At 38.6% G+C, this 24,631-nt stretch overlaps 1 pseudogene; it reads left to right on the top strand.

Annotated features, from left to right (window-relative positions):
* The first annotated feature begins 1,937 nt into the window (after window positions 1-1,937).
* Window positions 1,938-17,381, top strand: LOC129039123 (glyceraldehyde-3-phosphate dehydrogenase-like; annotated as a pseudogene).
* Window positions 17,382-24,631: the final 7,250 nt, after the last annotated feature.

Below are 24,631 nucleotides of genomic sequence, written 5' to 3'. Positions count from 1 at the left end.
GTCTGCCAAGAAGAAAGAAAAATTTGAAGACACGGCAAAGGTAGACAATACTCGTTACAAAAGAGAAATGAAACCCATATCCCTCCTAAAGAAGAAAGAAAAAAGAAGTTCAAAGATGCCAATGCACCCAAGAGGCCTCCTTCGGCCTCACTCTTTTCTGAGTATCACCCAAAAATCAAAAGAGAACATCCCAGCCTATCCATTGTTGCAAAGAAACTGGGAGAGACATGGAATGACACTGCTGCAGATGACAGGCAGCCTTATAAAAAGAAGGATGCAAGGCTGAAGGAAAAATACCCAAAGAATATTGCTGCACACTAAGCTAAAGGAAAGACTGATGTAGCCAAAAAAAAAAAAAAAAAAAAAAGGGAGTAAGAACAAGAAGGAAGAGGAGGAAGATGAAGATGAGGAGAAGGAAAAAGATGAAGAAGATGAAGATGAAGAGGGAGAAGAAGAAGGAAGAAGGAGGAGGAAGAGGAGAAGGAGGAGGAGATAATGACAATGTTAATAAGTTGGTTCTAGTGCAGTGTTTTTCTTGTCTTAAAAGCATTTAACTCCCCTGTACAAAACTGACTCTTTTTAAAGAAACAAATTGAAATGTAAGGCTGTATAAAATTTGTTTTTAAATTGTACAGTGTCTTTTTTTATATAGTTAGCACAGTATCCAATGTGTCTTTAGATAGCCCTGTCCAGGTAGTATTTTCAATAGCCACTAACCTTACCTGGTACAGTATGGGGGTTGTAAATTGGCATGGAAATTTAAACAGGTTCTTTTTGGTGCACTGCACAAATTAGTTATATGTGGAGGTGGTAGTTCTTTCATCTTCAGTTGTCTCTGATGCAGTTTATACAAAATAATTGTTGTTTTGATAACTGAATACAATTCTATAATTGTAAAAAAAAAAAACAGAGTTGCAGCCATGTTGTTGACATTTTGAATGCTTCTAAGTAAATACAATTTAAAAATTATTTTGGCTTAAGCCAGTTATTTATTAACAGAAATTTATTAGTTAACCCATGGGTTTTAAGAATTAATGAAAATAAAGGAATTAAATTTTTAAAAGACAAGCTAAGCTTATTGCCTTTCTTTTTTCAGGAAAGGTTAGCTAACAAGTCATCTTTAGTTGTAAATAGTGAAAAAGCACTCTTGCCATTCACCATGTACCACATACCATACCATGTTAGCATTTTTTACAGTATAATTTATGGGTTTGGGGAGGTTTTTGGTCCTTTTTTGGTGTTTTTTTTTTTTAGATGGACTCTTGCTCTGTCACCCAGGCTGGAGTGTGGTGGCACAATCATAGCTCACTGCAGCCCCAAATTCCTAGGCTTAAGTGATCCTCTGCCTTAGCCTCCTGAGTAGTTGGGACTACAAGCAAGTTCTACCATATCTGGCTAATTTTTTTTTATTTTGTAGAGACAAGGTCTCACTATGTTGACCAGGCTGGTTTTCAACTCCTGGCCTCAAATGATCCTCCTTTCTCAGCCTTCGAAAGTGTTGGGATTACATACTAATTACATAGTAGACATTTGTAATAAGAATTTTAAGTCTACTTGGATAAGGTTTAAAAAATCCAGAAGAAATTTTAATTTAGAAAAAAAAGAAAAACTAAAGTTTGCGCTACTCATACTATTGACTTACATTCAAGTTGATATCCTTAGTGGGAGAAGAACCACACAAAATGAGTGGGCTGATAATATTAGCCAAAATAAACATATCCATAGAAAACTATCATTCTATCTCCAAAAGCGTATTAATAGTATTTTTAGTTTATTATATCTGCAACTTACTGATCATGCTGATATACTGGAAGTTATAGCAATAATTTTTTGTCAAGGATTCTTTAAGACCCAAAAACTATTGAGAAATCTTGGTCTAAGGAGAAGAAAAGAGAGCCGAAGATTGAAGCTTGAAGAAGTCCAGCATTTCAGATCAGATGGAGGAGCACTGGCTGGTAAATGAAGAAGGAGAAGGAGCAACTGAAGAAGCAGTAGACAATCCAAAAGGGTCTAGTATTATGGAAACCAAGTCAGTGGAGGATCTACTGGAGTGGCATGGTCAGCTTTGTTGTGCTTTGCTAAGAGGGTAAGTGATAAGAAACTTATTAATGTTTGTCGAACTTAGCTTCAGGGAGATGATTGATAACTTTGGTTTAGCCCTTTCAGAGGAAGATTAATTAATGAATGAGAGCTAAGGAAATGGAGCCGTTGAGTAAAGACAAGTGTTGCCTTGCTGTGCTACTTCTTATGCACAGGTAAAGACGGAGAGGATTAGGGTGGTAACAGGAGGGGAAAATAGGATAAAGAGATGTTTATAAATTAAAAGAGTTCTATATACTTAAACGCTGATGAGGAAAATCCAGTAGAAAGAGAGAAGGAGAAGATATAGAAGAGAAGGAGGATGATAAAAACATGATAAGAAAGAAATGGGCTTCTGATGTTGATAAGAGGATTGGCCCAATGGCAAGGAGTGTCACCTCCAACCACAATGGGAGGGGGAAACAATGGGTACAGAGGCAGGTAGCCTTGTGGTGAGGAAGGTACTTTAAGTTTAGCCTGCTTGGAATCCCATCATTTTAGTTTTTAATTCTGTGCTCTCTCCATTACATTACAATTCCTTGAATGTAAACTAAAACAAGAGGGTTTAAAATAACAGTATTTTGCATATTCATCTCTCCTTGCTTTCCTTTTTCATGCCTTCCATTACCTTGCCTGTGCTCCCCCTTCCCCAGTGGGAACAACAACAACAAGGAGCTCTCTTAAGTTTACTGAGTAGGGTCAATAATTCAAAGCCCTTTGTGGACTTGTATAATGGTGAACATTTCTGCCAGGAATCATACCGTAACTGGGCTTTGAGTAAGAACAGAGTCCATATGCCACTACTCTTTTCAGGCATTAAATCAAAAAGAACGGGGGAAAAACTCTGAATTCAAGCACATAACTTGTCACCTCTCCTACATCATGTCAGTGTATACTGTGAATGCTACGAAATTTAGGAGGTTTCTGGTAAGGAAAATTATTTGTGCTTTTGAAAGAGAGTAGGTAGAAATACGGGAAGTTAAAGATTAATTACTTCTTCCAAGCAGGAACAAAACTGGGCTACTGTTCAACTTCACTTCAGTTTTGATTCTAAATTAGCTTTAAAAATCACAATAAAATGGACAAATAAGTAATTCTTGGTGATACGGCGCAAGGATGAAGAAATCACCTATTACTTTGGATGCTTCATGCAGAAAACAAACTCTTCTAAATGAAACCTTGCATCAGGGAAATAACTTCATTATACCGAAATATTTTCATTGTATATTTCATTATACAGAAATAGTTCTGACCTACAGAATTTTAGATTTCCATGGGCACAAAATTTTTAATTAAGTATAAAAATTTGTAGAGGCATTCTTTTGTTATACACCTAAAACCTTATATTAGATTGAAAGCTCTTTAAAGGGGAACTTGTTTTTGAATAAGTTGAACTATATCAAATTTCTGACTTTTGAGCTAAAAAGGATAGAATATCCACAGTGGCATGGGGTTCAATTTAATACTAGAACCATGTAGCACATGATAGGCACTTGATAAATTATTTTAAAATGAGCAAATAAACCTGAGAACTCAGGGATGTATTCTATTCTATCTGGAAAATGCATTCTAGAAAAGGATATCAATAGCAAGCCAACTTCAAACATTCAACAAAACAGCACATGATTGCAAATTAACTACTATACAAACACAAAAACTTATAATTATCAAATGAGTTCTTGACAGTTTCTGATAGCATCAACAAAAATCAACTGTGGAAAGTCTAAAATTTACTCGGTTGGTATTCTAGAAATGCCAGCCTTGTAGAGGTCAATGAAACATTAGCCAAAGTGGGAAACAAATCCACGCTGAAGGATGTAGGTCCAATTACTGAAAGTAACTTTTTTTCCCAATTTCATTTTCATATATTAGGAAAACATCAGAAAAAGTTCATAAATCTGAAAATAAACAAAATACAACTTTTTGCAATTATGTTGAATTTAAACTTGAATGTTATCATAAACCTGGAAATTTTTAGGTTGAGCACACTTAACAGAAGTTGCAATTTTCAAGTAATTTTGGAATTTAGATATTAAGACTAGTGCCCAATCTAAATTTCAGAGCACTACAATATCTACAAACACACACAGCCCAATACCTATCATATCCCCCTATTTTGTTTTTTATAGCACTTATCATTATTTAAAACAAATATTTATTTAATAAATAGGTGAATCTATTTATTTTGTAATTATATATTGAGCCCCTATCCTGTAAAAACAATTATCTTTTGTTTCTGAGTCATAAATATTTTTAACAGATGATAGCTCTAATTCAGGAGGCAGGAAATCTTCTTTTTCTTTTTCTCTCACTAATGAAAACATAAACTGTTCTATGTGATAAAAGCCAGTTATACTAGTCATGTATTTTAATAAAGCCATCATAAATTACTAACTTTTAATAAAAAATTTTAAAAAGCATGTGTGCCCATTTTTGCAAGCAATTCAATAATAAACACAGCTGTTGCACTGAGACGCCTCAGTAACTGGTCTAATTAGTCATTTTTGAATCTGTGCTCCCATAAAATATTTCTGGCACTGTGTGCTAAACATGTACATGGCACATCTCACTGAATTCTCACAAAAATCCTTTGTTATAGGAGCTAATATTGTCACCATTCCTTTACATAAGGAAACTGAAGCTCAGTAAGATTAAGTAACTCTCCCAGGGTGACATGACTAGCAAGAAATAAAACTGTAATTCATATCCACACCTCATCCAAATCCCTTGTCTTTAATTTCTATGTTTATATGGTCTCTCACTTGGGAATAAGAACTTCTTCCTTTTTCAAACACTTAATATTGTCCCACCATCACAAGAAGTCACCAGCATCAGGAGAGGTGGCAGGCCATCTTATGGAGGCCACAGAAACTGTGGTCCTCTTCCCATGCCCTATGAGAGAGATACACATTTAAATAATTTAAATATTTAAGGCTCACTCTACTTCTTAAAATATGCAGCTTTATACCGTTTAAGAACTTCAAAGGTAAACCCAAGTTCATGGCCCCGGTTAACAAATTATTCTCTCTGCTTCAGAGCTATGATCGACAGCAATTCCCTTTAACTGGAATGATTACACCCTTCCCTCCACTCAAAGCATAACTTTATGCTTTTTCTCTTGGACTCTCTTCAAGACCCTCCTTCTCAATGAAGTGATTCCTGCACGACCTTAACTGACCCCAGGGCAAAAAAAAATGTTTGCTTATTTCCACCAAGGGCACCCCATGCTCCGGAAGGGCTGGGTGTATCTTTGTTTCTCTCCCCTGCATAAGTCAGTATCAGTCCTGTCTACCTTATTACACTGGTGCCCCAAAAGCAAAGATTCTACATTGAGTGTGTTCTCAGTAGTTATGATTTAAATCCAGACTAAAATGCTACAGATGATTGTGTCATTCTGCTGAAAAGCAAAGTTCTGTTCACAAGGTCACCAAATCCTTTCCCGCTTTAAGTGTTTGCTATTACTGGCTGCCCCGCAGTCCTGTGCCACCTCCCAGACCAGGAAGCACATGCTATTTCCTATCCCTCCTGCTACTTTGCAGGAAATGCTTGGCTTTGAATAATCGGGGATGCATTGGCTGGAAATGCTAGTGGTGGAGACAGAGGGGAGGCTGACACCAAATCCAGACAGTGTAAGGACTTTTCCCTAGCCGGGTGTTTGACTTTCTACATTTCCTCCTGCTGTTCGCCTCTAAGTCCTGTCTACACATAAATAGTCATCTAGTCCAGTTAGATGTGAAGTCTAAATACTAAGTGATATTAAGTATTTTTACTAGTAAAATACCGTGAATCATCATATTAAAATGATTTGCTGGTCCCAAATGCTGTTTACAATACAATTCTAAATTGTTACTATCCGCCTAAAATCAGGAGGCATTTTGTAACTATCAAACAGCAAGAACGTTTCCATGGTTCCGTTAGGAAAAACAACATAAAATTCTAACTCACTTTAATTCTATATCCACCAACAGTAAACAAACTATTCACAGGAAGAAAACAAATTGATTTTGAGTCACAGAGGAAAGAGTAAGAGAAAATTGCTAATATTTATTGTGTGTTTATTACTAGGTCAATTCAGATTCTCTAAGAAGCAGGCACCAAGACAGAATTAGATGTGAAAGAAATACACTCAGAGAAATGCTCTTGAAGGATAAACACGCCAAGGAGCAGGAGGAACTGTAAAAACCTCCAGATCATGTTGCTGTTTTCAATAGTTCTTTATTTAGAACTAAATGAAATTGTCTGAGTTTTGACAATTATAATATTTTATTTCTGATTAATCAGAAAATAGTTTGCCATAAAATTTTATCATTTCTGATATTAGCACATAAATTTGTTTTTATTTTAATTTCAAAACTAATGTCAAGACTGAGCAAATCACAGGATGGAAGCACCTGTGAGTGCCTGGGACCCTCAAGATCATCAAATCCAGCTTTCCCCGCAGAGATGGTCTTTCAACTTTTACCTGAACATCATCCTTGTGAGGGAAATCATTTCCTCACAAAGCAATCCAGTTTACTACTGGAATACTGCAATTATTTGAAGGCTTGTCTTTTTATCTCTTTTTATGTAGCCTTTAGGGAAAATCTTGCTACAGCTTTCCACCTAGAGCTATGAAAGGGGATACTGGAAGAAAGTTACGGGGTGCCCCTTCTTCTCTGGCCTGGGCTAATGAACCCTAGTTCATCTCATGATTTCTTCTACACTATTGTTTCTAGAATGATAACCACCTCAGTCAACCTCCTCTAGATCTCCTATAATTTTTTTAATATCCTTCAAAATATATGGCAACCATAACTTGATTGTCCAGCCAAATGAAGCGACTACACTGCATATAGTAGGATAATCTAGTATCTGTATTTCTCCTAATGAATTAGATTCTTGGCATCAAATGCCACAGCATTGCTTCATATGAATTGGTACTTAAAAGAAAACCTGATGCCACAGAACTATAAAATTAAATCCAGGAAGAACCTCAAAGACGATCTTCTTCCAACATCCTCTTTCTCAGATAAGGAAATTAAGATTTTAAAAGATCTTGTGCCAAAAGTCACACGGTTGACTTGTGGCAGTTGAGATTAAATTTTAAAACTCCTAACGCAATGTTCTGTTTTGTTTTATTTTCCTGCAAAGAGTGATTGAGCTTGTTCTCCCTACCCATCATCCACTTGTTTCTTAAGCTAAGTGCAAAATTTTACATTTATCCTTTTGTACATGCAATTTAGAGTTTATGAGTTCTCTGAATCACCAGCCTTAGGAGTCTTTTTAATGATTAAGTGAAAAGAATTTGAAAGTGGGCTAGTAAAATACCCTGAATCATCATATTAAAATGATTTTCTGATCCCAAATGCTGTTTAGTCCCACTTTTCTCCCAAGGGCAGCCCCTGTGCTCTGTTCTGACTGGGCCCGTTCTTTTGCCTTACCTACTTTCTTGATCTTGATAGCAAAACATCTGGATCTACTGGATAACACTGGGTCATCTTTGTCTTTACCCAAGGCAAGTATGCCACCTTATAAAGGACTTTGCACTGGACACGATGGCTTACACCCTACTCGAGAGGCTGAAGTGGGAAGATCATTTGAGCCCAGGGGTTCAAGACTGCAGTAAGCTATACTCATTCCACTGCACTCCAGCCTGGGTGACAGAGTGAGATCCCTAATAATAATAATAAATAAATAATAAAGGAGTTTGCTTCTGTTGATCTCTGAGTCTTTAAATATGACTAGCACTTACTCATTCTCCTTAGTTGAGACCTTAGCTAGTGTTCTGACTAAATAGCTTATCCTAGCAATAGTTGATCATGTCATTTTACTAGCTCACTTTACCTCCCCAGATGGCAGATCCTCGTTCCCCAAGTAGAACCTGAGATTTGGTGCCATTAATTCATAGTTTTATCTCCACCTATTCATGTCCATCAACATTTACTCAATTATTTCTAGCATGTCTGCTATGTGTAAAGCACATATGAGCTTTCACTTTTTCATTTGGTGGCTTGTTTTGGCTCTTTAAACTTATAGTTAAAGCCTACTGATTTCTTCCCAGGTTTGAGTATTTCACTCAATTGTTAAAGTCTATCAATTTTTTCTAGTTAATGTACAGATGCACTTTAAATCCAAGGAAACCAGTGCTCTGAAGCCAAATGTAGCATGTATACATCTTAAATGTGTAAATTAGGTATCTTTTGCCCTTAACTGGCAGGTATGGATTTATTGGTTTGCTAACAATTTAATAGTACTCTTGCTGTAGTTATTTGCTCTAAGATACTCACTGGAACCACAATTTAATAACAAGGCCTACACAGCCAATATATTAAGTTGCTGTTATAGAGGACTCAGTCATTAACTCAGTAATTTCATTTTAGCTTCTCTGTGTTGGTGGTGGTGGTGGTTATTTCAGCTTCTGTTTCTCCTTATATTCCTGGCCCCCACCAAAGATAACATGGAGATTAAGTGATTCCGTATTCTGTGCTAATTGTGGTCAGGAAGAAAAAAGAAAACTATCTAGACAGCACTCCCTCTCTCAATAGCTTCTCTTCCCTACCTGTCTATTGAGGCTTAGCAGGAGACAATGCCTTGAAGGAAGACTAAGTCATTTAAAGACTGCTATTACTTCCTGGTAACAAAATGAAACACGGCAAGTTACAATTTTATTAATATGAATTTTATTTTTCTTTCTCTCAATTATACACTTATCCATCTATCCAAAAGCAAACAAGCAAACATATTTCAGAAGCCCCTCCTATGAGCTCAGCAGTTTGATCTAGTTAATTCAAGGGAACATTAGGGTGAGAAAATCTTTGAATGCTCTGAAATTTAACATAAATTCACATGAGAAGGTATGAGAGTTTTATACTTGGTTTCAGAAAAGAGAGATCCCTATGAAAACTTTGAATTGTTGGAGCTTGATATAGTAATCCCAGCTCAACTCACTCTGCATTTGGTTGACATTGACTAGTATACCCTGATAGATCCTAATATACCTACTGTAAAGTCCTTATCTTGACTTAACTGATCCTCTAGATAGAAGCTTTGCTGCCCCCACACTGGTGCTCCCTAGGAATCATGAAAAAGAGTTCTAAAAGTTTAGGGGAAGTCAATCAAACATACCAAACACAGGAATTATAGAGGCACATGCCACTGGACTACTTCTGAAATTAGTAATCTGATTAATTATTAACTCCTTGCAAAAACTCAAGGCAGTCTAGTACAGAGTAAAGAGCTAATCTACCTACATCTAAATCCTTCTCTGATTATTACAAGTTGTGTAACTATGTACACTTTTCTTAACATTTTTTGTCTCAGTTTACCTATAAAACAAAGATGTTAACAGTACTTATCAAGAAGGTTAAATAAATTAATACATGTAGAAAACTTAGTGTGTACTAAGTGTTATAAGTGTTAGGTATTATTTTCCTAATCTCAACCTTGTAATAATAAAATCTCAACCAACCTTCTAATAATAAAAAGGATAACATAAACATATTCCATTATGTTTAAACTCCATACCATGTGAATCCTTAGTAGGAATTCTAATTGTCTTAGTCTGTTTTATGCTGCTCTAACAAAATACCTAAGACCAGGTAATTTATAAAGAAAGAAATGTATTTGGCTCACAAATGTATTTGGCTCAGGCTGGGAAGTCCAAAATTAAGGGGCTGTATCTTATGAGGGCCCTCTTGCTGTGTAATCTCATGGCAGAAGACAGGAGGGCAAAAGAGCATGACAGAGGGGGAAGAAGGGGACCAAATTTATCCATGTATCAGGAACTCACTCCTGTGACAACTAATTCACTTCTGCACTAATGGCATTAATCCATTCATGAGACCAGATGTGGTCTTATAACCTAACCATTTCTTAAAAGTCCCACCTCTCAAACCTATGGCATTGAGAATTAAGATTCCAACAAATGAACTTTGAAGGACACATTCAAACCATAGCACCGATATACTGTCTACAGGCCTTTGTTTACAATTCTTTGACATATCTGACCCCAGACCATACACACTGTGACAAACCAAAAGATTTTCTTCTGTTGCTGAAACTCTGTCATCAGGCAGTGAAGGCATGAAATTGAGAGGTGAAGCCGGCTGGGCTTCTGGGTCGGCTGGAGACTTGGAGAACTTTTCTGCCTAGTGAAAGGATTGTAAACGCACCAATCAACACTCTGTGTCTAGCTAAAGGATTGTAAATGAACCAATCAGTACTCTGTAAAAATGCACCAATCAGTTCTCTGTGTCTAGCTAAAGGTTTGTAAATGCACCAATCAGCACTCAGTAAAAACGGACCAATCAGTGCTCTGTAAAATGGACGAATCAGCACGATGTGGGCAGGGCCAAATAAGGGACTAAAAGCTGGCCACCTGAGCCAGCCCTGGCAACCCGCTGGGGTCCCCTTCCACGCCGTGGAAGCTTTGTTCTTTCGCTCTTTGCAATAAATCTTGCTGCTATTCACTCTTTGGGTCCGCACTAACTTTATGAGCTGTAACATTCACTGCGAAGGTCTGCAGCTTCACTCCTGAAGCCAGCGAGATCACGAACCCACTGGGAGGGACAAACAACCCTGGACATGCCATCTTTAAGAGCTGTAACACTCACTACAAAGGTCTGTGGCTTCACTCCTGAAGTCAGCAAGATCACGAACCACCGGGAGGAATGAACAAGTCTGGACACACCACCTTTAAGAGCTGTAACACTCACTGCAAAGGTCTGTGGCTTCACTCCTGAAGTCAGCAAGACCACAAACCCACCAGAAGGAAGAAACTCTGGACACATCTGAACATCTGAAGGAACGAACTCCGGACACACCATCTTTAAGAACTGTAACACTCACCGCGAGGGTCCGTGGCTTCATTCTTGAAGTCAGCGAGACCAAGAACTCACTGGAAGGAACAAATTCCAGAAATAAAATGACTGAAGTAGCCATTACATGACCACGATATTTATTATTGTATGTAAATAATTAAGTATATAAATGTCTCTTTTTTCAGGGTTCAAAACTAACTTCGGTGCTAAATGGAGAACTGAGACAATCATACAGGCTTGGCAGATTAGAGAGGGAAAAACATGGTTTGAATTAGCCTATGAATTGTTTCTATATCTTCTCTCACTTGAGCATGATTAAATAAACATTTACATATTCACAATAGCAATTAGAAGAAAACATTTTAAACATGTTGCATTAAACTAAAAAATCTAAAAACATACAAACAACCATTCCAACCACTACCTTGAACCTACAAGTACTATTTTATCCTTCAGGATCCCAAGCAACACATACATTTAAAGCAGAGAGCTCACAAGAACCCCAATAGAAAGGAAACAGCTGGTTAACAGCTGCATAGTGATACCATATGCCAGTTTTCAATGAAAAATAACACGTTTGATTAGAGCCTATAAGCTAAACCTCTTATCCCTGGTTATTTTGTGGCTAAACAAGGTTCTCTCATGTTTTATTCCCTTCACATTTGGGCCCCATCCTGCAGCCCTAGATTAAAGGCAAAGAAGAAAAATGGATTTCAGTCACATTATCTGCTAAATCCAAATTCAAAACTATTATTCATTCAAAGTAAATATGCATAGCATATCATGAGAGAGAACATTTTGTTCAAGGAGACCCAAAGAAAGCATGTTAATTATAACTTGTATTCACGTAGCACCTAACTTAGGAGGAATTCAAAGCAAATGCACGTGTGGAAAAGGTCAAACCCACCAGCGAAACAGGAAAGCCATGGAGCTTCTTTTCCATTCCATGTCATCCATATAAGGCGGGGTTTCCTTTTTTGTCTAAGTTTAGACATCATCAGAAAAGTCAAACCACAAGAGAATGATGAAAATTGTGCTAAAATGTGGTTGATGTTTATGTTTTCTGTACCAGCACAACTCTTTGGTGGGAAGTCTGAATCAGCTTCTCTGAGAACTTACTTATGATACATAATTAGAAGCTTTTATTCCTAAAAAAAATTTTAGCACTCGATAAAGCTCATCATATAGTCTGTATAACCAGTACACAAGGTTATAGCACTATGAGAGTTCAGAAAATAAATGAAGCTTTGGTTCTGTGGTGGGAGAGGTCAATTATATCCACAGGTTGAAGGCAGTTGTTAACTCAATAGGCAGAAATAAGGAAAAAAATTGAGACCTACATACAAGGAGGATAAAATGACATAAAACAGGATAATGAAGAGAAAAAAGTGAGGGATATAAAGGGAGTGGTGAGTAGCCCCATACGTCTAAGGATGGGTTAGGGTTAGAAAATTTTTGACATGGGGAGTATTGTATAGGGCTTAAAAGTGAGGGTGTGAATCCCAGCTCTACCACATGGTTCTCTTGTGACCTTGAATAAGTTACATAAACTCTTCAAGCCTTGGTTTCCTCTTCATTAAAATGGAGTTAATAATATTATACAGCTCATATGGTTTCCACAAAGATTAAGTGAGATAATCCCTGTGATAATCACAAAGGGAGAAAGTATGTTCTATTATTCATCTTTGTATGTTTCGAAGTAAGCACAGTGCTTGTTATATAGTAAGTGCTCAATAAGTGTTAGCTTCCATGATGATTAAGAATTTTAAGATAAGAAAGGTAGATCCAGAACAACAAGACTTTGGGCTATCACATTAAGGGACTTGGATTGTATATAATGATAAATGGAGAGACAATAGTAAAGTTTGTGATCAGAACATTGCTTAAGTTAATCTAGAAAATAAATTGTAAGGAGACTAGAGTTAGGAGTACCATGGAGGAGGCTAAAGAGAGCCCAAGCTAGATGGGTGACCGTGCATCTGGAAAGAGGAGAAAGACAGAAGAAATATCTTGGAGGAAGCTTAGGAGAAACCCACAGGAAAGCCATAGAATATTTTCTTTAGCTGGGCATGGCGGCAAGCGCCTGTAGTCCCAGCTACTCGGGAGGCTGAGGCAGGAGAATTGTTTGAAACCCGGAAGCTGAGGTTGTAGTGAGCGGAGATCGCGCTACTGCACTCCAGCCTGGGCAACAGAGCGAGACTCCGTCTCTACAAAAAGAAAAAGAAAAGAAAGCCATAGAATATTTCCTACATCTTCATAAAAACAAAAGGACTGAATTCATAAATGACTTAAGCTCAACATTAGACTGACCACTGGGACAATAACACAAACTCTAAGACTCGAATAACCTGAAGATATAAATTCCAGATAAATTAGACATTTACTGGCAGGAAGTTAGAACTTTCATCTTAACGAAGAAAAATTCAGGAAAACAGACTATTTCTATGACTTAGACCTCAATCAAAGTCCCGAGGGAGATATTTATTTAATAAAATAGTTAGGAGTGCTGACTGGGTAGCCAAACTACCCGAGTTCAATTTCAGCACCGCCACTTTCTAGTTGTGTAGCAAGCTACTCAACCACTCCATACCTGTTTGCTCCTCTATACAATGCTCACCCCTGCTGGTATCTAATTAATCACAGTATTTATTTTTAAAGGTTTTTGTGAGGATTAATGATTTAATACACTTTAAACACTTAGAAGTGTGCCAGGTACATAATTAACCATTGATAAATGTTAGCTTTTTTTTTTTTTTTTTTTTTTTTTGAGATGGAGTCTCACTCTGTCGCCCAGGCTGCAGTCCAGTGGCGCGATCTCGAATAACTGCAACCTCCCCCTCCCAGGTTCAAGCAATTCTTCTGCCTCACCTTCCCAAGTAGCTGGGACTACAGGTGCATGCCACCATGCCCAGCTAATTTTTTGTATATTTTTTTTAGTAGAGAGGGGGTTTCACCGTGTTAGCCAGGATGTCTCGATCTCCTGACCTCATGATCTGCCCACCTCAGCCTCCCAAAGTGCTGGGATTACAGGCGTGAGCCACCATGCCCTGCCAAATGTTAACTATCTTAATTCCTGTGCTATTTGGATTTGATTTGGGCCAAGATTTACTGGTGGCAGGTGGATCAATCCCAAATGCTATGCCACTTTCCCTGTAATTCACAATGATGACCCATACACCATGATATACCACTGCCCCTAATAAAACAGATTCATTTTTCACTTCCCCAGCCTCCCACATACCAAAGATACAAAGTTTGACAATTTTGCACATAGTATGAAATGTTACTCTTCCTTGCCTGCATCATGCATGTTCACATCATAAAGTGAAATGGCTCTAAAAACCAAGTATTGTGGCTTCAGATGACTGATAACAAATGTTAAAACAAATTCCCGATTTAGGTTAAACAATCTCAAATACTTTCAATATTTGAATGATTTTTTAAAAGAGACATTTTTCAAATATGAGTTACAAAAACAAAATCCATATTCAAAGTACATTCTGTATAGGGATTTAAAAGAAAATTAGCCGGGCATGGTGGCTCATGCCTGTAATTCCAGCACTTTGGGAGGCCGAGATGAGAGGATCGCTTGGGCCCGGGAGTTTGAGACCAGCCTGGGCAATATAGTGAGACCTTGTCTCTCCAAAAAAAAAAAAAAAATTAATTAGCTGAGTATAGTGGTGCATCTGTAGTCCTAGCTACTTGGGAGGCTGAGGTGGGAGGATCACTTGAGCCTGTGAGGTGGAGGTTGCAGCGAGCCAAGATTGAGCCATTGCATTTCAGCCTGGGCAACAGAGTGAGACCTTGTCTCAAAAATAAATAAATAAAATAAAATAAACCAATTTTGTGTTATCTTTTTAGAAAATGAGTTTAAAAATAATAAAAAGTCTTCTGTTTATCATCACAGAGTAGGCAATTTCTCCATAACTACTATGTAAAATATAAAATGTAGACAATGAACTCATAAAAAATAAAATAATTATACTGTTTATCACCACACGATTGCTATATAAAATTATGAAATATTTATTAATTCAAGTGTCTTATTCTAACACACAAACTGTCTGTTGCACATAATGGGCCATTTCAAGCCTTTGATGTTTAATTACTATTTAATGATAGACTACTAATTCCAAACCAGTTCACAAGGTTGAAACTGTTTCTTGGATCAGTTCAGCATCCACTGCAATTTTAACTACCCTGAATTACTAATTTAGTATCATCATGGACATGCTAAATTAATTATTTCACTCAATATTGAGCATAAGCTAAGTGCATTGGAAATCTGCATTTCTTGATATCTGAAAGAAATAAGAAACTAAGAAAGAGCTACAGATTTTTTAAAGAGCATTCAGAAAACTTCAGAATGAATTAGTGCAAGTAACCACAACTCTCTAATTTCTAGGCAATACTTTATTTCATTAAACATGGAATCTTTGAAATATTCCTTTAACACAGAATAAAGTTTTATGTATCCCAACTTGTCCCATACTGATCAGAAAGTGACAATCATGAAGTGCCTAAAGAAACCCTTTAAAAGTCAAGATGACCTTTCCAGAATGTACACTCCCATTTTGTGCATAATTATTCTACATGGCAAACAAAAAGACCATGATTATTTTATAAAACCACATCTGTCTAGATAAAGCAAACCATATTTTTATGTCACTCCATAATATTAAGCAACATGATTAAGTATTCACATCTGTTATCCTTTTATTCTTCTCCTTTATCATCAACTAAGAAGAAAACATGAAAGAAGTGAATTGATCTTTAACCAGAGGAAAAAGGAAAATACCCCACCTTTGGCTTATCAACACTGGCAACTATTACCAAGCTCTGGGCTCAAAAGACCTTATAATTGCCTTCAGGGTAAGGGACAGTAACAACATCCAAATTCCTCCCAACAGACCTTCCATGCAATTTATCTTATTGCCTCCTGGAAACAAGATGTATATGTTAGGTTTGCAGTGTCAGTGTGATCCTTTCCATTCTTCAATGTGAGAAATAAGCAGGTAGCAATATGTATCATGGCTAAAAACTCAGGCTTGTATTAGAATGCCGAGAGTTCAAATCTTATTAACCCCATTTACAGAATGTATGATGCTGGGCAAACTATTTCTCTAAACTTCAGCTCTTTTATCTATAAAATAGGTCCACATAAAGCGCTTAGAACAAACTCTGGTACAATGTAAGTCCTCAATAAATAGTAAACAATAAAATTATTATCACAACTTAATTAAGAGTGACAGATACATTCTGCAGCAAAGGCATGAATGATGACTGTATTTGTGTGACTGGATAAGGGCTTTCTGTTTGTTATTTTCAGTCAGAGGAGACAGCATTAGAGAAATAAGTGAGGCCAGGATTCAGTTCTCAGAAGCACAGAATAAGCCCTATTTTGGCTCCCTTCTCCCATTAGAGACAGCCGCATTTTCTGGTGCAGCACAGTGCCTGCCACATCCCTGAGACACAGTGGTGAAGGTGAAGGCCGGAGTCAACAAATTTGGCTATACTGGGTGCCTGGTCACTAGGGCTGCTTTTAACTCTGGTAAAGTGGATATTGTTGCCATCAATTACCCCTTCATTAACCTCAACTACCTGGCCTACACGCTCCAGTATGATTCCACCCATGGCAAGTTCCATGGCACCGTCAAGGCTGAGAATGGGAAGCTTGTCATCAATGGAAATCCCATCACCATCTTCCAGGAGTAAGATCTCACCAAAATCAAATGGGGTGATACTGGCACTGAGTACGTTACGGAGTCCACCAGCATCTTCACCACCATGGAGAAGGCTGGGGCTCATTTGCAGAGGGGAGCCAAAAGGGTCATGATCTCTGCCCCTCTACTGAAGCCATCATGTTCATGATGAAAGTGAATTATGAGAAGTAGGACAACAGCCTTAAGATCATCGGCAACGCCTCCTGTACCACCAACTGCTTAGCGCCCCTGGCCAAGGTCATCCATGACAACTCTGGTATTGTGGAAAGACTCATGATGACAGTCCATGTCATCACTACCACCCAGAAAACTGTGGATGGCCCTTCCAGGAAACTGCGGCCTGATGGCCACAGGGCTCTCCAGAACATCATACCTGCATCTACTAGCACTGCTAAGGCAATGGTCAAGGTCATCCCTGAGCTGAACAAGAAGCTCACTGGCATGGCCTCCCGTGTTCCCACCGCCAAGGTGTTAGTCTTGGACCTGACCTGCCATCTGGAAAACCTGCCAAATATGATGACATCAAGAAGGGGGTGAAGCAGGCTTGAGAGGACCCTATCAAGGGCATCCTGGGCTACACTGAGCACCAGATTGTCTCCTCCGGCTTCAACAGTGACACACAGTCTTCCACCTTTGATGCTGGGGCTGGCATTACCCTCAACGACCACTTTGTCAAGCTCATTTCCTGGTATGACAATGAATTTGGCTATAGCAACAGGGTGGTGGACCTCATGGCCCACATGGCTTCCAAGGAGTAAGGCCCCCGGACCACCAGCCCCAGCGAGAGAGGCCCCCAGCTGCTGGGGAGTCCCTGCTGCACTCAGACCTCACAACACTGAGGATGTCCCCTCTTCACAATTTCCACGCAGACCACCTGAAAAGGGAGGGGCCTAGGGAGCTCCACCTGGTCATGTCCTATTAGTAAAGTCCCCTGTGCTCAGTCAAAAAAGAAAAGAAAAGAAAAAGGTCCTACTTTATTGAGCAGCCATTATTTTTTAAGCCAGGCATGTAAATAATAAAAATAATTCAAGCAGTGAGGGTGGAGGATGCAGTCAATGAAGAAGAGATTGATATGCTCAGTAAGAAATCAATTGTAATAGGCTGGGCTCAACAGCTCATGCCTGTAATCTCAGCACTTTAGGAGGCCAAGGCAGGCAGATTACCTGAGGTCAGGAGTTCAAGACTAGCCTGGCCAACATGGTGAAACCCCGTCTCTACTAAAAATACAAAAATTAGCTGGGTGTGGTGGGGGGTGCCTGTAGTCCCAGCTACTCAGGAGGCTGAGGCAGGAGAATCGCTTGAACCTGGGAGGCAGAGGTTGCAGTGAGCTGAGATCGCGCCACTGCACTCCAGCCTGGGAGACAGTGAGACTCCGTCTCAAATAAATAAATAAATAAATAAATACAAATCAATTGTAACAATTTAAACTAGAGAAGCATAGGACCTGAACTAAGGTAATGGAAGGAATTTACACTGCAAAAACCTTGATGCAACTCCAACATTCAACTTGTTATTAGATTCTGGGTTTTTAGCCTTAAGCCTGCAAGGAGGGTTGGTCTGTTTTATGGAGCAGAAAAAAAAGCATTGCCCATATTAAAGCTCATTTTAGCTAGAGTTTTTATCCTAAAGAAATAACCAAATATTAACTAATTTTATAATTAATTTAAGACCAGTACTCAATAGTTTTTTTTTTAATAATATGAGTAACAAGACTAGGGCAATAAAGTGATGTTTTTGTTATGTACTCTGTAAAATTAGAATAATAATGGTACCTACCTTATCATGTTATTGTAAGAAGTAAATAAATTAATATATGTAGAATGTCAATACCTGACACATCCTAAGTAGTTTTAGTTAGTAATAATAGTAATGGTAGCAGTGTTGTTTAGAATATTATGAACCAGATAAGCCCATATCTAAATATTAGTTTTCTGACAACTTCAACTCTTCAGAAGTAAGAAAAAGGGCAGCAGGTTACCATAGATTTTATCTTAGCACTCCTTCCTTTAAGACCTTTATTCTTTTTTTATTTAACATGTGACATAGGAAGCTTCTAAATTATCCTACAACTTAGTAAAATTGACAGACTAAAGGAGTGGTAAACATGAAAACTAAGGGCCTGATACTTAGGAAATGGATAGGAAAGCTAAAAACCAAATGCCACAGGGAAAGAAACATTTGTTAGGTTCAGTTGCTTAGTGTACATTAATTCATTTAATCCTCATAACAGTTCTTGAAGGTAGTGAGAATTCTATCCATTTTCCAGATGGCAAGCCTGGGATGCTGAGCAACTAAGTAAGGAGCCCATATGTAAAGAGAGCCTTTGAAAATAAGTCACTCCGCCTTAGAAAAAGACTCCATCACATTTCATAGGGCACCTTGCCAACAAGGACAAGATGTATTGCTGAATAAATAAATAAATAATAAAGGCTGCATCCAACCAGATAAGGACATAAACAGGCATACTATTCTACTATCAGTCCTCACCAGAGGACTGTGGCCGTAAAAAGAGCTCAGAAATTTGTAAACAACTCCATGGGACCCCTTTCCCAAGCTTCTCCCTCTGTGCTATCTCTTTCCTACTTACTGGTTCCTAGGAGCTCTTCTTTTCAGTCCTCCAGCCAAAAATCTGGGGCTTTATTTACCCCCTTCTCTGCCACCTACTTCCTGCCGCTGCATCCACACTAAGTGGTGGGAAGATGGAGATAGAAAAACAGCAAGAAGGTTTGCTCTGTCATCTTGGGACCAGACTTACTCAAATCAAAGTTCTCTTCCTTCAGAATTTAAAGCCTCTGAGAGCATTCACTGCCACCACTACCACTAAGAGGCCACTTTCATGCTCTTTGAGTCTGAACTAAATGGCGTCTGCGGCTGTGTGTCTATGGCAAGGTGCTCTCTCAGGTCTCAGGCTACCTTGAGTCTAAGCCAGAAGATACCAGAGGAAAAAGTGAACAAATTCTGGTCTTCTTCCCACTACATCTGCTATTATTTATTTTTTAGATTCCTCAAATATCTGCTTTATGTATTCTGTCCAGGATGCACAGTTTCATTCAGTGGGAGAGACAGAGTAAAATGGATTTTAAATAACTCTCATCCTATTTACCCCATTCCAAAATATGGCAATAAAGAATTATGCTTCCATGATGTCTTTTAGTGTTGTTAAATGATGCTAAATTTTCATTTTAGAGGGCAGAAAAAATGTGAATATTCATCAAGTACAACCAGGTACAACAGTAATTAAACTATCCCCCCAAAATACTTCCTATGCAATAAAATATATTTTTTTTAGAGAGAGGATCTCAGTCTGTTGCTTAGACTAGTCTCAAACTCCTGACCTCAAGTGATCCTCCTGCCTTGGCCTCCCAAAGTGCTGGGATTACAAGCGTGAACCACCACACCCAGCCCCCATACAATAAATATTTCATAAAGAATGACAGGTGGACTATTTGGAGGTGGGAGGCAAATCATCAGGAGTTCAAAATTAAATTCTTTTCAATTGTCAAAATTTAGTTCAATGGCTGTTAAAAAAATTACAATATTAGTGATTAACCTGTATACTTTGTCCTTACAAAATGTCAAGTTGTTATAGTTGTGTTATTAATTATTATTATTTTCTGATGCCCTGGTGATCCTCCTGAGAAATAAATTTCCAGATAATTTAATATGTGATTTCTGTGACATAAACATTTAGATTACTGGAAATGGTAAATTGCTAAATGTCACCCTAGTTAAAAAAAATAGTTTAATGGTCAAAATATAGTATTTCACCTTGTAATATAATCAGTAATACTATAGTTACTTTCACAGTTGGACTCGTTAATGTAGTGAAATCCTCTGAACTGGTGACATTGATACATAAAATAATGTATTGTTAAAGTCACTGCTCAGTCAGTAAATGCTTCTAGGTGCGCCCTTCACCAACAAATAACAATGTTTGTTTGGTTTTGAGTCGTAGAGCAGGACATTTTGAGTTCTAGAACAGGATTATGAGAAAGAGGCCAAGGAGATCTCAGGAAGATCCTCTCACATACATTTTCCAATTTAGGTAACAGGCAAGAAAGACTAAAATTTTCCCAGTGGAGAATCATCTGTTTTGACTTACACTTCACCCCCTCTCCCCTTCTTGGTTGATAACACAAAATCCACAAGGCTGATATGCTGAACACCCAGTGGTTCACTCCCCAGACGGCCACTTGGGGATGAAGTCCTCATCTTACCCAGCTATTGAGCATGTCCACTGCCTTGCCCAAGGAACCCTATACCAAACTAAGGACTGGTCAATGGGAGTGGCAGGAGGAAGTTGGATTCAGAGATCTATCTCAATTCAAGAACACTCTGAGGGGCCTTCTGAGCTCCAGAGCTCCCCTTGGGATGGCTGGAGACCTTCCTGTTATTGCACCTGAGTTCAGCCTCTCCTGCTCAAACCCCTTCCCTCACTCCCATTATTGTATTGTTGCTGACAACATTCCCCACTAAATCTCCTGCAAATAAACCTCTGTCTGTGGCGTCTGCTTCCCAAAATTTGTCTAGGACAGCTGAGCAAGGGAAAGAGGCAGGAAAACACGTGCAAGTTAACAATACTGTATACAAATTAGTTTTTCAGATCACTCTCTCACTTTGCAGAAAGAGATTAAGGCAACCAAAAGGTACTAAATCACATGAGAGAAGGCAGAGTGTGGGAGGAGATGTGAATCTTTTTACTCAGTGATTTAACTCCAAATGAAGTATGTAAGGCAGTTAACAGAAAACCATGTGAATATTTATTTTCAAAAATGTTCCTCACATCATTATATATCACAGTGAAAAACATGAAAACACTCTAAATGTCTAAGAATGAGGAATTTATTAAATAATGAAAACATCACATGATGAATTTTCCACTAACCATTAGATTATACATTATTGTTAAGAGACAAGTAGTAAACGAACTTATAAATGATCCCAATTCCATTGAAAATTATTATTTATAGATAATGTATTTTTAAGATAACGATTTTCTGGCTATGAAAATATGGATGATTTTTATATTCTATGTATTTTTCTGCTTTATAAATGTTTTTAATGAAACTGCATCATTTTATAACCAGAAAAACACAATTTTATTAAAAAGTTTCACCAAATATGTACCTATACAAAATTCCTTGACTAATAAAAATTACTCAAATGGAAAGTAAAAATATGTGCTTTTAAAAAGGATTATGTTTTCATGTTTTTAATAGCTAAAGGCATAGAAACAATTACTTAGGCAAGATAACACATTTGTAGAATATTTCAATGATTGAAATTCATTATTTGCACAACTTTATAAAGAGAAGATACCTCATTTTGCAGGGCTGAGTAGGAAATAACTTTATTTTGAAATTGAATCATTCAAAAATGTGGTCTGTCTGTGTGCGTTTTTTTGGTTCAAAAGATTCTTTGGTGGATAGAGCTGTTTGAGATTCATGATTTTAAAATACAGAAGAATAAATATCCTAAGTAATCCATTACAAGACTATATTAGGAATATCAAAAGAAGATGAGCAGGGACTAACTACTTGTGAAATCGTTCTTTATAAGATTGGATAAGCAAATATAAATAAATATACATTTAAAAGTTGTCCAAAGAAAGTATAAACTATCAATAAACAAAAAGGTACAGAGATGACTGTGTGTTCTTTGTACTCAGGACAAGAGAGTACACGTGACAAAATATAAATAAATGATGAAAATCAAGAATTATACATGATTTATGATGAATCGTCGCTTAATAGATTCGAACTTACAAAGACAGCATACATGAACACAATGCTACAAAGTGTGCAAGACACAGGGAAAAGAAAATTGCAGGAGAGAGCCAACATGGCCAAATAGGAACAGCTCTGGTCTACAGCTCCCAGCATGAGCGACGCAGAAGAGGGGTGATTTCTGCATTTCCATCTGAGGTACCGGGTTCATCTCACTAGGGAGTGCCAGACAGGGGGTGCAGGACAGTGGGTGCAGCACACCATGTGCGAGCCAAAGCAGGGTGAGGCATTGCCTCACTCGGGAAGCACAAGGGGTCAGGGAGTTCCCTTTCCTGGTCAAGGAAAGGGGTGACAGATGGCACCTGGAAAATTGGGTCACTCCCACCTGAATACTGCGCTTTTCCGACAGGCTTAGGGAACGGCGCACCAGGAGATTATATCCCGCACCTGGCTCGGAGGGTCCTATGCCCACGGAGTCTCGCTGATTGCTAGCACAGCAGTCTGAGATCAAACCGCAAGGCGGCAGCGAGGCTGGGGGAGGGGCACCCGCCATTGCCCAGGCTTGCTTAGGTAAACAAAGCAGCCAGGAAGCTCGAACTGGGTGGAGCCCACCACAGCTCAAGGAGGCCTGCCTGCCTCTGTAGGCTCCACCTCTAGGGGCAGGGCACAGACAAACAAAAAGACAGCAGTAACCTCTACAGACTTAAATGTCCCTGTCTGACAGCTTTGAAGAGAGCAGTGGTTCTCCCAGCACGCAGCTGGAGATCTGAGAGCGGGCAGACTGCCTCCTCAAGTGGGTCCCTGACCCCTGACCCCCGAGCAGCCTAACTGGGAGGCACCCCCCAGTAAGGGCAGACTGACACCTCACACGGCCGGGTACTCCTCTGAGACAAAACTTCCAGAGGAACGATCAGACAGCAGCATTCGCAGTTCACGAAAATCCGCTGTTCTGCAGACACCGCTGCTGATACCCAGGCAAACAGGGTTTGGAGTGGACCTCTAGCACACTCCAACAGATCTGCAGCTGAGGGTCCTATCTGTTAGAAGGAAAACTAACAAACAGAAAGGACATCCACACCAAAAACCCATCTGTACATCACCATCATCAAAGACCAAAAGTAGATAAAACCACAAAGATGGAGGAAAAAAAGAGCAGAAAAACTGGAAACTCTAAACAGCAGAGCGGCTCTCCTCCTCCAAAGGAACACAGTTCCTCACCAACAACAGAACAAAGCTGGACAGAGAATGACTTTAACGAGTTGAGAGAAGAAGGCTTCAAATGATCAAACTACTCCAAGTTACAGGAGGAAATCCAAACCAAAGGCAAAGAAGTTGAAAACTTTGAAAAAAATTTAGACGAATGTATAACTAGAATAGTCAATACAGAGAAGTGCTTAAAGGAGCTGATGAAGCTGAAAACCAAGGCTAGAGAACTACGTGAAGAATGCAGAAGCCTCAGGAGCCGATGTGATCAACTGGAAGAAAGGGTATCAGTGATGGAAGATGAAATGAATGAAATGAAGCGAGAAGGGAAGTTTAGAGAAAAAAGAATAAAAAGAAACGAACAAAGCCTCCAAGAAATATGGGACTATGTGAAAAGACCAAATCTACGTCTGATTGGTGTACCTGAAAGTGACGGGGAGAATGGAACCAAGTTGGAAAACACTCTGCAGGATATTATCCAGGAGAACTTCCCCAATCTAGCAAGGCAGGCCAACATTCAGATTCAGGAAATACAGAGAATGCCACAAAGATACTCCTCGAGAAAAGCAACTCCAAGACACATAACTGACAGATTCACCAAAGTTGAAATGAAGGAAAAAATGTTAAGGGCAGCCAGAGAGAAAGGTCGGGTTACCCACAAAGGGAAGCCCATCAGACTAACAGCGGATCTCTCGGCAGAAACTCTACAAGCCAGAAGAGAGTGGGGGCCGATATTCAACATTCTTAAAGGAAAGAATTTTCAACCCAGAATTTCATATCCAGCCAAACTAAGCTTCATAAGTGAAGGAGAAATAAAATACTTTACACACAAGCAAATGCTGAGAGATTTTGTCACCACCAGGCCTGCCCTAAAAGAGCTCCTGAAGGAAGCACTAAACGTGGAAAGGAACAACCAGTACCAGCCACTGCAAAATCATGCCAAAATGTAAAGACCATCGAGACTAGGAAGCAACTGCATCAACTAACGAGCAAAATAACCAGCTAACATCATAATGACAGGATCAAATTCACACATAACAATATTAACTTTAAATGTAAATGGACTAAATGCTCCAATTAAAAGACACAGACTGGCAAATTG

This window comes from Pongo pygmaeus, chromosome 5, assembly GCF_028885625.2.
Source record: "Pongo pygmaeus isolate AG05252 chromosome 5, NHGRI_mPonPyg2-v2.0_pri, whole genome shotgun sequence".
In the NCBI taxonomy this organism is placed as follows: domain Eukaryota; kingdom Metazoa; phylum Chordata; class Mammalia; order Primates; family Hominidae; genus Pongo; species Pongo pygmaeus.
The sequence above is the reverse complement of the archived record's forward strand: the minus strand, read 5'-3'. Positions and strand labels throughout refer to the sequence as shown.